The 10,503-nt window shown below is 50.0% G+C and overlaps 1 long non-coding RNA gene across 1 annotated transcript; it reads right to left on the bottom strand.

Annotated features, from left to right (window-relative positions):
* Positions 1-1,243: 1,243 nt before the first annotated feature.
* LOC105487589 (uncharacterized) lies at positions 1,244-5,965 on the bottom strand. The gene is made up of 3 exons (XR_011623228.1): positions 5,524-5,965; positions 5,165-5,314; positions 1,244-1,983 (listed from the first exon to the last, which is right to left on the bottom strand). It is a non-coding gene; the product is annotated as an uncharacterized lncRNA (long non-coding RNA).
* Positions 5,966-10,503: the final 4,538 nt, after the last annotated feature.

The following is a 10,503-nucleotide window of genomic DNA, read 5'->3' as shown; positions in this document are numbered from 1 at the left end:
CGTGGTGTGAGTGTGCATGGCACACATGTATGTATGTGTCTTGTGTGCACACATGCACATGTGTGCACATGTGAGTGTGCACAGGCACATGCATAGGTGTGTGTCACATGAATGCACATACATGTGTGTGCACGTGCGAGTGTGCATGGCACACATGTATACATGTGTCGTGTGAGTGTGTACACATGTGCATGTGTGCACATGTGAGTGTTCATGGGCACATGTGTAGGTATGTGTTGCGTGTGTGAGTACATATGTGCATGCACATGTGAGTGTGCATGGCAAACGTGTATGTGTGTCACATGCGAGTATGTGGGTACATGTGCATGTATCTGTGTGCATGTGAGGGCATGCACACACATGCACAGGTGTGTGCATATATACAAAAGTGTGTGGACACACATGCATGTGCATATATACACATGTGCATGTCTGTGCACGTGAATGTTCTTTCTCCCTATTAGAATGCAGGGATACTCTCATCTCCTGTCATGTCTGCAGCAGCTGGCACAATGCCCAGAACATGTTGTGCTCTCAGTGGATAGTTGACAAACATACCTGTGAGTTAAACAAAACGTGTGTTACTCAGATTCTACAGGACGGGCACTAGGAGCAGTGAAAAGATGAATGGGATCCGGTCCTCCTGAAGCTCACAGTCTAGTAAGAAAGTAACTACCAGATCCTAACGGTCCTGTGTGGTGAATGCCATGCTAGCAAAATCCAGAGCGCTGGGGGCAGTCGGACGGGCTCACGGAGTCCTGCCTTCTGCAGTAGGCGGGGTTTTCACACCTGCTTTGCCAGGAATGGCAGGACAGTCAAGGCTTCATTGAAAATATAATTTTCTTTTATAGTAATTCCTATAAAGAATTGTTACTTTATAATAATGATAATTATTTTAGAGTTATCTGGAATATTAAAAACAGTGCAGAAGTTTGACCATAACAGATTGGAGCATGTCTACACTCGCACCTGGGATACGTGGGCTGGGCTATTCATTACACAGCTATTAAAAGTCACGATTTAATAACTTTTTCAGGATATGTTAGCTGTACACCTTACTCTAGGAATGCTATCAATGTATGAGAATTTATGTGTGTGTGGCCATGAGCACCCCCGGGTGTGCCTGATGACACACATGCATGCACTCAACTTACATCAAAATGTTACCATTTTATGATTCTGAGTAATGAGATTGTAGGTAATTTTTCTCATAGCATTTAATATATTACAACTTTTTTGCCAATATTCACTATCTTTATTACGAAATAAAATCAATAAAATATTTATAGAAACAAGCGTCATAAATATGGGGTTTTGCTGCTTTTCTTTTCAGGGTGGATAAAGTGTCCAGTTGTCATATCCCTGTGCTAATGGATATTATATTTAACAACAACAACAACAAATACAGCCCTGCCAGATGCCACTCAGCGCCATGCCGAGGTCCAGGGCACGCTGGTGACTTGAAAGAAGTCAGCCTCACGGCCCAAAGCGTTCTGCATCTTCTCCCCCTTCCTTACATTTCTGTCTGTTTTGGAGCAATGTTTTTCAGGAGTTTGCTTCCAGGAGGGTCCGAGTCTTGGTAGCTAATCTCCAGGTCAAACTGTTTTTCCGTTCCTGTGAAATGTGGTTGACGTCGTCCATGGGCTGCTTGCCTTTCCTTCTAGATGAACCCTACCTGGGACCTGAGGTTCTGGCCTGGCCTCTGGGCCCTGGCTGGTATAGGAGCCGAGCCGGGGGCCCTGACGGGGCAGGATGGCGGCAGCTCAGTTCTGGCCTGGCCTCTGGGCCCCTGGCTGATGCAGAAGCCGGGGGGCCCTGATGGGGAAGGACGGTGACGCCTCCTTTCCATGCCTCTGCAGCGGACGATCGTGCTTCCTGGTGGGGATGATTATTGATTAAAGTATCCGAATTCAATCAGAAGCTGTTTCCTGGTCCTTACGTGTGTTTTCATTAGGAACAGACGTGACCATTCTCTTTCCTTCCCTGTATTGATTTAAAAAGAGCAGCCTGGACAAAGAATAAAGAAAGCAGTCCAGCGCACACACAGACACACACACACGCACACACACGCACCCCCCCACGTGTACACACACACACGGACCCCTCCCACATGCACACGTGTGCACGCACACACACATGCACACACAGGAGCCAACATACTGTAACTTTTCTGTGTTTTAGAAAACTCCTTTGTTTAGGTTGTGGGTAGAAGGACTTGGGAGCCTTGATAACCTCTGACAACTATGTCCCCAGCCGGGTGCAGTATGGTGGCCCCCTGCTGCAAATAAATGGACTTTCTCCTTTTATTCATGATCCATACCTCGAATAAAGACAGCAGCAGAGAGTACAGCTCTTTGAAAGATTTCTTTGCAACATGGATTAGGCCTCGAGAATTGTTTAATCTAAGCATGACTGTGAAATGTTGACAGAGAGATATGTAAAACACAGGTCCAAACACGGAATGATTCAGAAACAAGGACAGGTACAGACAAATCACCCTTCTTGACCATAGAGATACAAACTATTGGATTCTGAACAACCATTTAGAGTGTTTGCCTTTATTTTCTTTGATTTTGGTGAAGACGAAAAACATTGAGATATATGAATTTATTGTTTTTAAACATGGTTTATCACTTCCTCAAATACGCCTATTTCCCTCCAATAGGAAGCCAGGACAGTACATTTCCTAGTATCTACTTTCACACGCAGACCACATCCATACCCGTGCAAGCACACACTCATGCACACACATGGGTGTGGTGTGGTCCAGGAACCGGGTTCCAAGTCAGGTGCGCCTTGTTGAAATCTCAGTTCCACTTCGCACCTGCTGTGTGACCTTGGGGAACTTGCAATAACCTTTCTGAGTCTCCAGTTCCTTATGTGCGAAATGGGGTAAAAATAATGTTTTGAGATAGAGTTGCTATGCATGTTCGCGGGTTGAAATCCCTGGCGGTAAGTGTGAGTTCCTCCTCATGGTGCCAAGATCAGACCCCACCGAGGACTGGCAGCTCTGGAACCAGCATAGAGCTGCACCTTCTAGGTGCTTGTGAGGTGAGAAAAGCATTTGGAGAGAATTTATCAGTGTTTCCTTCTGCTTTAAGCCAGTTCAGCCCGTTTCTAATCCCTGAAGCTCTTTGATTGTGTCTTCAGTGTAAATACTGAAGATACTTTGGTAGTAACAACAAAAGAAATCATTGGAGGTGGAAGAACGTGTCAGGAGAGGAAAAATGGATAGTGTCTCCCAACCTGCTCTCTCTATTTAAGTGATTTGGATCGGAAGAGCAAACAGTTTCTAGCAGATGTTAACACCGGTTAAATAATTAATTCCACAAGCTCAATCATGGTGTTGGCAAGTCAGTGACCTAAGGCCTCCGTGTCTGAGCCTGAGCATTGAGTGACTCAAACATCGATTCAGGCATGAAGTCAGGCTGGGCAGGGACGGGGTGGGGCTGCCTTCGGGTTTCCAGGTTGTCTGTTGCTGAAAGCCAAGTGCAACCAGCAGGTCACACCCCGTCCCCACCCCGGCTGCCCTTCCAGATGCCTGGGGTGGTGGCGTGGTTTTAAGAGCTCTTGGGAAGGCCAAGGTCAGTTCCTAGCTGGAGATGGCTGTGGCCAGTGTCTTGGCAGCATCCAGGCACTGAAAGGATGATTAAGTTTCTCTCCTTCTTGGAGAGCAGGGGGGATGATTACCAGAAGTGGAGGAACTCGCCTTCTTTTGGAAAAACGCAATGAAGGGATTCAATTTCCAGAGCAATTAATCTAGTGCCTCTGGGGGTTTTACCTGTAACTCAGGAGCTGCCTTCTGTGACCCCATCGAGGCCTGGGAGGATCATCCTTCCCCAGTGCTGCTCGGAAGAAAGCGTTTGATCCGAGGATCACAACACAGGCACCTCATGAGTTATGCATGAAAAATCATCAAAGCACACAAAGCCTGGCTGGCAAAGACCAACCTGATGGCACAGGAAAGACAGAGGCTCTGGTCAAAGGAGGCCACGTCCTCGGAGGACCTCAGGAGCTGGGTCAGGATGACAAGGGTTTACGTTTAGAATGAGTTGGGATAATGTCCAGTGACTCGCTTTGGTTCTTTGAGTTAAAAAAACACAAGCAGCGTTTATGTAACAAGTCTTTCAATTCCGCACGGTTGCCAGGGCCCTCTGCGGCATCCTGCTAAGCAGGCGTGACGGATGACGGGTGAGCCAGGGCCGCTGGCCACAGCCCTTCCATTTTCCTGCAGAGCTCATCAGGAAAGGCTGCTCTGACATGGAACCAGTAAGCCCTTTCCTCTACCTGTCGGGCGATTTGCACGGGCTCTGAACCAACGTAAGTCCTGTGCTCACTCGTGAACAGGAGGGTTAGAACTCTCCCCGCTCAGGGACCGTTTACTGTGGTCTCCTGTGTGATCTTTCTAAGCAAGGGATAGGGGACAGAAGCCCAATTCTTTCATTTTCTCACTGTGGAGCCCTGAACAATGACCCCTCCCAATGTATTTTTACTTCCTAATCTTCAGAACCTGTGACAAATATCTTACACGGTAAGAGATGGGATTAGGTGAGGGAGCTCTTGAGGAGGAGCTGATCCTGGATTTGCCTGGTGGGCCCTAAATGCAGTCAGAGGCCTCCAGGTGAGAGAAAGGCAGAGGGAGTTTGATCACAGACACAGAGTGGGCAGTGTGGAGATGGAGCCGGGAGGTGCAGCTGCAGCCAGGGGAGGCCTAAAGCCCCCCCCCTCCAGAGCATCAGGAGGCTGGGAGGAGCCTTCCTGGACCTTCAGGGGAGCTCACTCTGCCTGCACCTGGAACCAAGGTCACGGGTCCCTGGCTGCAGGTCTGTGAGCGGGTTGATCTGTTGGTTAAGGCCACCAGTCAGTGCCATTTGACTCGGCGTCTGTGGGAGAGAAATACAGTCCCTTCCTCCTTCCTGGAGCTCCCTCCCCATCCTTGGCTTGTGTCCTCTGGCATGCCATGAGCTGTGGCCACAGCGAGCCTCACGCTCCAGACCTTTCTGCCTGGCTTCTGCTGAGGTCTAGCATGGCGGACCCTCCCTCACGTCCCAGCCCTGACTCCCCTCATCTACCGACTGTCCCCGCTCAGCCGCTCTGAGCGCTCCCAGGAGAATGCTGTGTTCATTGCTGGGCACTGAGGGTTGTTTATGTAAATGTCACTCACGGCAGTGGACGCCTCTTCAGGCGGAACCCACGTGGCAGCTGTTGTGTCCCTGCGGGCAATTTGCTCATGAGTTTGCACTGTCACTGGAGGTTGAAGAAAAATCTCATTTATTCAATTCCAGGCTGGAGGTAGTCTGCGCCATTTCTTCATCTGCTAGATAGAATTTTGTTTTTTTAAATTCAGGATTTAAACCCTTTCTAGGAAACAGACATCTCTAGAGAAAAATGAAAGCATAAATCTACCTCTATAAGCTTGAACAAATACATTAGAGTAAAGCTCTGTTAACTCATACTAACTTGAAGGAAATGCTGCTTATTAGCGGAAAAGATCATTTAAAGTAAAATAAACAAGGTACCCACCTTTGATCACTGTGGATTCCGGAGCAATGTTCATATTTCATGCAAGGAGGCAAAGGGCCAGATTCCAACGTGGGATTGTTTCTCCCGCCCCGTGAGGGTCCACCGCCAAGGAGAGACACACGCGGGAAAAACGGGAATTTAAAGGATTGCTGACTGTGACTCCCAATGCCCCAGCGAAGGGCTCCAGAAAAGTGAGCGGGGGCCAGGCATAGAGCCCAGGCGGGGGTCCCAGGCTAGGCCTCACTCCCAGCTCCATGGAACCTCAGCCCTGCTGGCTCCAGAGGCCAAGACCCTGTGATACAGGAGTTATTCAGAAATAATTTTTAGGCAGATAGTAAAGGTAAAGGTTCTCGGTGTAAGTTTCCCTGTAATAAAAAACACCGGAACCATCTCTTTTCTAAAAGAAAAGGCAGCTCGAAGGGCCGGACTGGCAAGCTTTGAGATGCAAATGCCGGCCATTAGAAACTGGGTCACTCAATAAGGCAGTTCCTGCTGCTGTCTTCTCCTTGCCAGCACGGGCACCAAGTTCATGGCCACCTCCAGACAACACCATGTGTTGGGAACATCACGGAGACCCGCATTTGCATATTAAAGGGCTAAGGTGCGAGGGCCAGGTTTTTCTCAGGCTATGTAAATGACACACCTGGTCAAGCCAATCCTCTGGCCTTATGCAAACCAGACACCGCCTCCCCCAGCATCCCAATAGAAGCAGCCCCTTTTCTGCCCCACAGGGGGGTTTTCTCTTTGTTCGAATCCCCCTCCCTCTGCTCTGTATGGGGTTGGGGGGAGGGGAGCTGCTTTCTTCTTCCGTCCTGCTTTCTTGCCTATTAAACTTTTTGCACTGGGCCTGCCGCCCCTGCCAGTGGCTCAGGGGCTGAAGGGGCCTGGACCCAAGTGACCAGTAAACAGCCTTGATCTCTCTCTGTCTCTCTGCATCTCTGTCTCTGTCTCTCTCTCATCCACATCTTTGGAGACAGCCTGGCCTCCTGGGGATGGTGGGCCAGGCCTGTGAGGTCAGGGGGATCCAATCACTAAGCAGAGGATACAGAGCCCAGCCTGCCCTGCCTGCCTGGCCCCACTGCTCTTGGGGGCATGGAGACACTGCCTCAAGTCCTCACCACGGCCAGTGGAGACGGGACAGGGGTCTGGCATATGAAAGAGCCGTCCTGTTCAGCCCTGCTCCTGCAGAACCAGCCTCGGGTGTGTCTGTGACGGCTCCATGGAACAGGCCACTGCAGATTCTGCCGTGACAGTCAGGATGCTGGAGGGCCCCTGCCACCATAGGGCCTGACTAGGGGCAGCTGGGCCTGAGCGGGAGCAGGGGCGGCCTGTGGGGAGAGGCCTTGGCTCACCATGTGCTGGCTCTGCAACTGTTACTAAACCAGCACTGACATCCACGGCCTCAAAACCCTCTGGTGCAAGCTTGGAGTTTGTGTTCATCCTTCCGTGTTTCCAGGGGGCTGAGCACGTTGCTTCCCGGCCTCCTGCTCCCCACAGATGCGGCCGTGCTTGGGTCACAGCTTTCACCTCTGGGGGTTACATTCTGCTCCATCTTCAGTGTCTGTGATATGGGCACGTGTCTGTTACATGTGTGTGTGCTATGTGTCCCTGTGTGTGTTTGTGTGCTGTATGTTTGTGTGTATGTGTATGTTGTGTTTTATGTGTTTGTGGTATGTCTGTTCATGTGCGGGTCTGTACACTCTGTATCTGTGCATGTGTGTGTTTGTGCATGTGTCTCTATATTCTTGTGTGTGTGCATGTCTGTATCTGCTGTGTGTGCGTCTGTGTGTGTATGCTCAGTTTGTCTGTGTACATGTGTGTCTGTATGCTGTGTGTGTGTGCAAGTATGTGTCTGTGCATGTGTGTATACTCTGTGTGTGTCTGCATGCTGTGTGTGTGTGCATGTGTGTGTGCATGTGTGTATCTGTGCTTGTGTGTCTGTACTGTGTGTGTCTGTGCAGGCTGCATGTGTGCATGTGTGTATATTCTGTGTGTGTCTGCATGCTGTGTGTGCATATGTGTGTGCACATGTGTCTGTAAATGCTGTGTGTGTCTATGCAGGCTGCATGTGTGCATGTGTGTATACTCTGTGTGTGTCTGCATGCTGTGTGTGTGTGCATGTGTGTGTGCATGTGTGTGTCTGTGCATGTGTGTCTGTACATGTGTGTCTGTGCAGGCTGCATGTGTGCATGTGTGTATACTCTGTGTCTGCATGCTGTGTGTGTGCATGTGTGTCTGTACATGCTGTGTGTGTCTATGCAGGCTGCATGTGTGCATGTGTGTATATTCTGTTTGTCTGCATGCTGTGTGTGTGTGCATGTGTGTGTGTGTGTCTGTACATGCTGTGTGTGTCTGTGCAGGCTGCATGTGTGCATGTGTGTATACTCTGTGTTTGTCTGCATGCTGTGTGTGTGCATGTGTGTGTGTGCATGTGTGTCTGTGCATGTGTGTCTGTACATGCTGTGTGTGTCTGTGCAGGCTGCATGTGTGCATGTGTGTATACTCTGTGTTTGTCTGCATGCTGTGTGTGTGTGCATGTGTGTGTGTGCATGTGTGTCTGTACATGCTGTGTGTGTCTATGCAGGCTGCATGTGTGCATGTGTGTATACTCTGTTTGTCTGCATGCTGTGTGTGTGTGCATGTGTGTGTGTGCGTGTGTGTCTGTACATGCTGTGTGTGTCTGTGCAGGCTGCATGTGTGCATGTGTGTATACTCTGTGTTTGTCTGCATGCTGTGTGTGTGTGCATGTGTGTGTGTGCGTGTGTCTGTGCATGTGTGTCTGTACATGCTGTGTGTGTCTATGCAGGCTGCATGTGTGCATGTGTGTATACTCTGTGTTTGTCTGCATGCTGTGTGTGTGTGCATGTGTGTGTGTGCGTGTGTGTGTGTGCATGTGTGTCTGTACATGCTGTGTGTGTCTATGCAGGCTGCATGTGTGCATGTGTGTATACTCTGTGTTTGTCTGCATGCCTTGTGTGTGTGCATGTGTGTGTGTGCGTGTGTGTCTGTACATGCTGTGTGTGTCTGTGCAGGCTGCATGTGTATATGTGTGTATACTCTGTGTTTGTCTGCATGCTGTGTGTGTGTGCATGTGTGTGTGTGCGTGTGTGTCTGTACATGCTGTGTGTGTCTGTGCAGGCTGCATGTGTGTATGTGTGTATACTCTGTGTTTGTCTGCATGCTGTGTGTGTGTGCATGTGTGTGTGTGCGTGTGTGTCTGTACATGCTGTGTGTGTCTGTGCAGGCTGCATGTGTGTATGTGTGTATACTCTGTGTTTGTCTGCATGCTGTGTGTGTGTGCATGTGTGTGTGTGCGTGTGTGTCTGTACATGCTGTATGTGTCTATGCAGGCGCATATGTGCATGTAAGACTTTGCTTTGTGTGCCACGTGGGGCAGCTCCCTAGGAAGGCACCTCTGCAGAGTCCTGTTGCTCAAGGACTCTGCTCAAGTCCTGTTCCCACTGAGCTGCCTTCCTGCTGCCGGGACCCACAGTTGGAAGCTGAGCTCTGCATCCCATGCCCGGAGCAGGGCCTCTCCTTGCTGTGTTTTTCCTGCAGGAAGCATCCTCTCAGAATGGGTGCTTGGTGGAGACTGGAGCCAGGCCCCTCCACGTGCTGCTCTCAGGCCCCTGGGGGTGACCAGGCCAGTGAGGGTGGGGCCCTAAAAACCTGTGGCCATGGGAGGGTGTGCCTGAGCCTGGGGTCTCCTCCTCATAGGGGCCCTGGCCACCAGCTGGGTGTGCACTTGCAGCCCCAAAGATGCCCCACGGATCCCACCTTCCAGTGTTGCTGGGTCCTGCCTGGCACTGTGCTTCCTGCCAGCAGAGGGTGCAGTGATAGCTTGCCTTGTTGTTCCTTGTGCCCTGAGTGACTCTGTGCCCCAGAACCCCTAGGCTGACCTAAGCCCCAGTGTGGCTGCTTTGGAGATGGGACGTTGAGGCAGGTCATTAAGGTTAGATGAGGTCATGGGGGTGGGCCCTGACCCCATGGGATTAGTGTCCTTGGAGGAAGGGACACCGGAGAGCTCTCTCTTTCTCTCTCTCTCTGTGCACAGAAGAAGGAAAGACCTGTGTGGGCACAGCACGGAGGCAGCCCTCCGCGAGCCGGGAGGCAGCCCTCCGCGAGCCGGGAGGCAGCCCTCTCCAGGAGCCAGCCCCGTCCACGTCTTCATCTTGGACTCCAGCCTCCAGAACTGTGAGAAAACAATTCCTGTTGTTAAGTAGCTGGGACGACAGGCATGCGCCTCCACACCTGGCTAATTTTTGTATGTTTTGTAGAGACAGGGTTTCACTATGTTGCCCAGGCTGGTTTCCAAGTCCTGGACTCAAGCAATTCACCCACCTCTGCCTCCCAAAGTACTGGGATTACAGGTGTGAGTCACTTTGCCCGGCCTCCAGAACCCTTTTATTTTCCCAAATGGAAACTGTCCCCGTTAAACACTCATTCCCCTTCCCTCTCCCCAGCTCCTTGCAGTCTTCACCCTCCTTCCTGTCTCTGTGGTTTGACTTCGCTAGGGAACCTCAGATCAGTGGGCCCATGATTATTGTTTATGCTGCTTGTATCTTTAGATGTAATTGAGTTTTGAAATAAAAAAAGAAAATTAAAAATAAAACATCACATTTTAAATCAAGAATTCAAGCTGTCTTTATTTTACAAAGAATAACATGGCCACGTGAATTCACGATTCTAATGAAGTGTGACCTAGTCCTGTCACCCTGAATTCATCAGAGATCCGGGCGTGGCCTCGGAAACCTCAGGTCTCCAGGAATCCGCCAGGCCTTTCCCACACAACCAAAGCGAGAAGCAGAAGCGTATCTCGGTGTCTCTGCAAGTTTGTCGTCTTTCCTTGACTTCAGCCAAATCTTCACAGGAGAATAATCAGCAAATCAATGTAATTTTTATTCCTTGTTCACTGGTATGAGAACTGTTAGATTATCAAGCCACTCTGTAATGAATGTCTCTTTATTAGCGGAGTTAATT

Source organism: Macaca nemestrina, chromosome 5, assembly GCF_043159975.1.
Source record: "Macaca nemestrina isolate mMacNem1 chromosome 5, mMacNem.hap1, whole genome shotgun sequence".
Lineage (NCBI taxonomy): Eukaryota > Metazoa > Chordata > Mammalia > Primates > Cercopithecidae > Macaca > Macaca nemestrina.
Note: the sequence above shows the minus strand (reverse complement) of the source record. Positions and strands in the feature narration are given on the sequence as shown.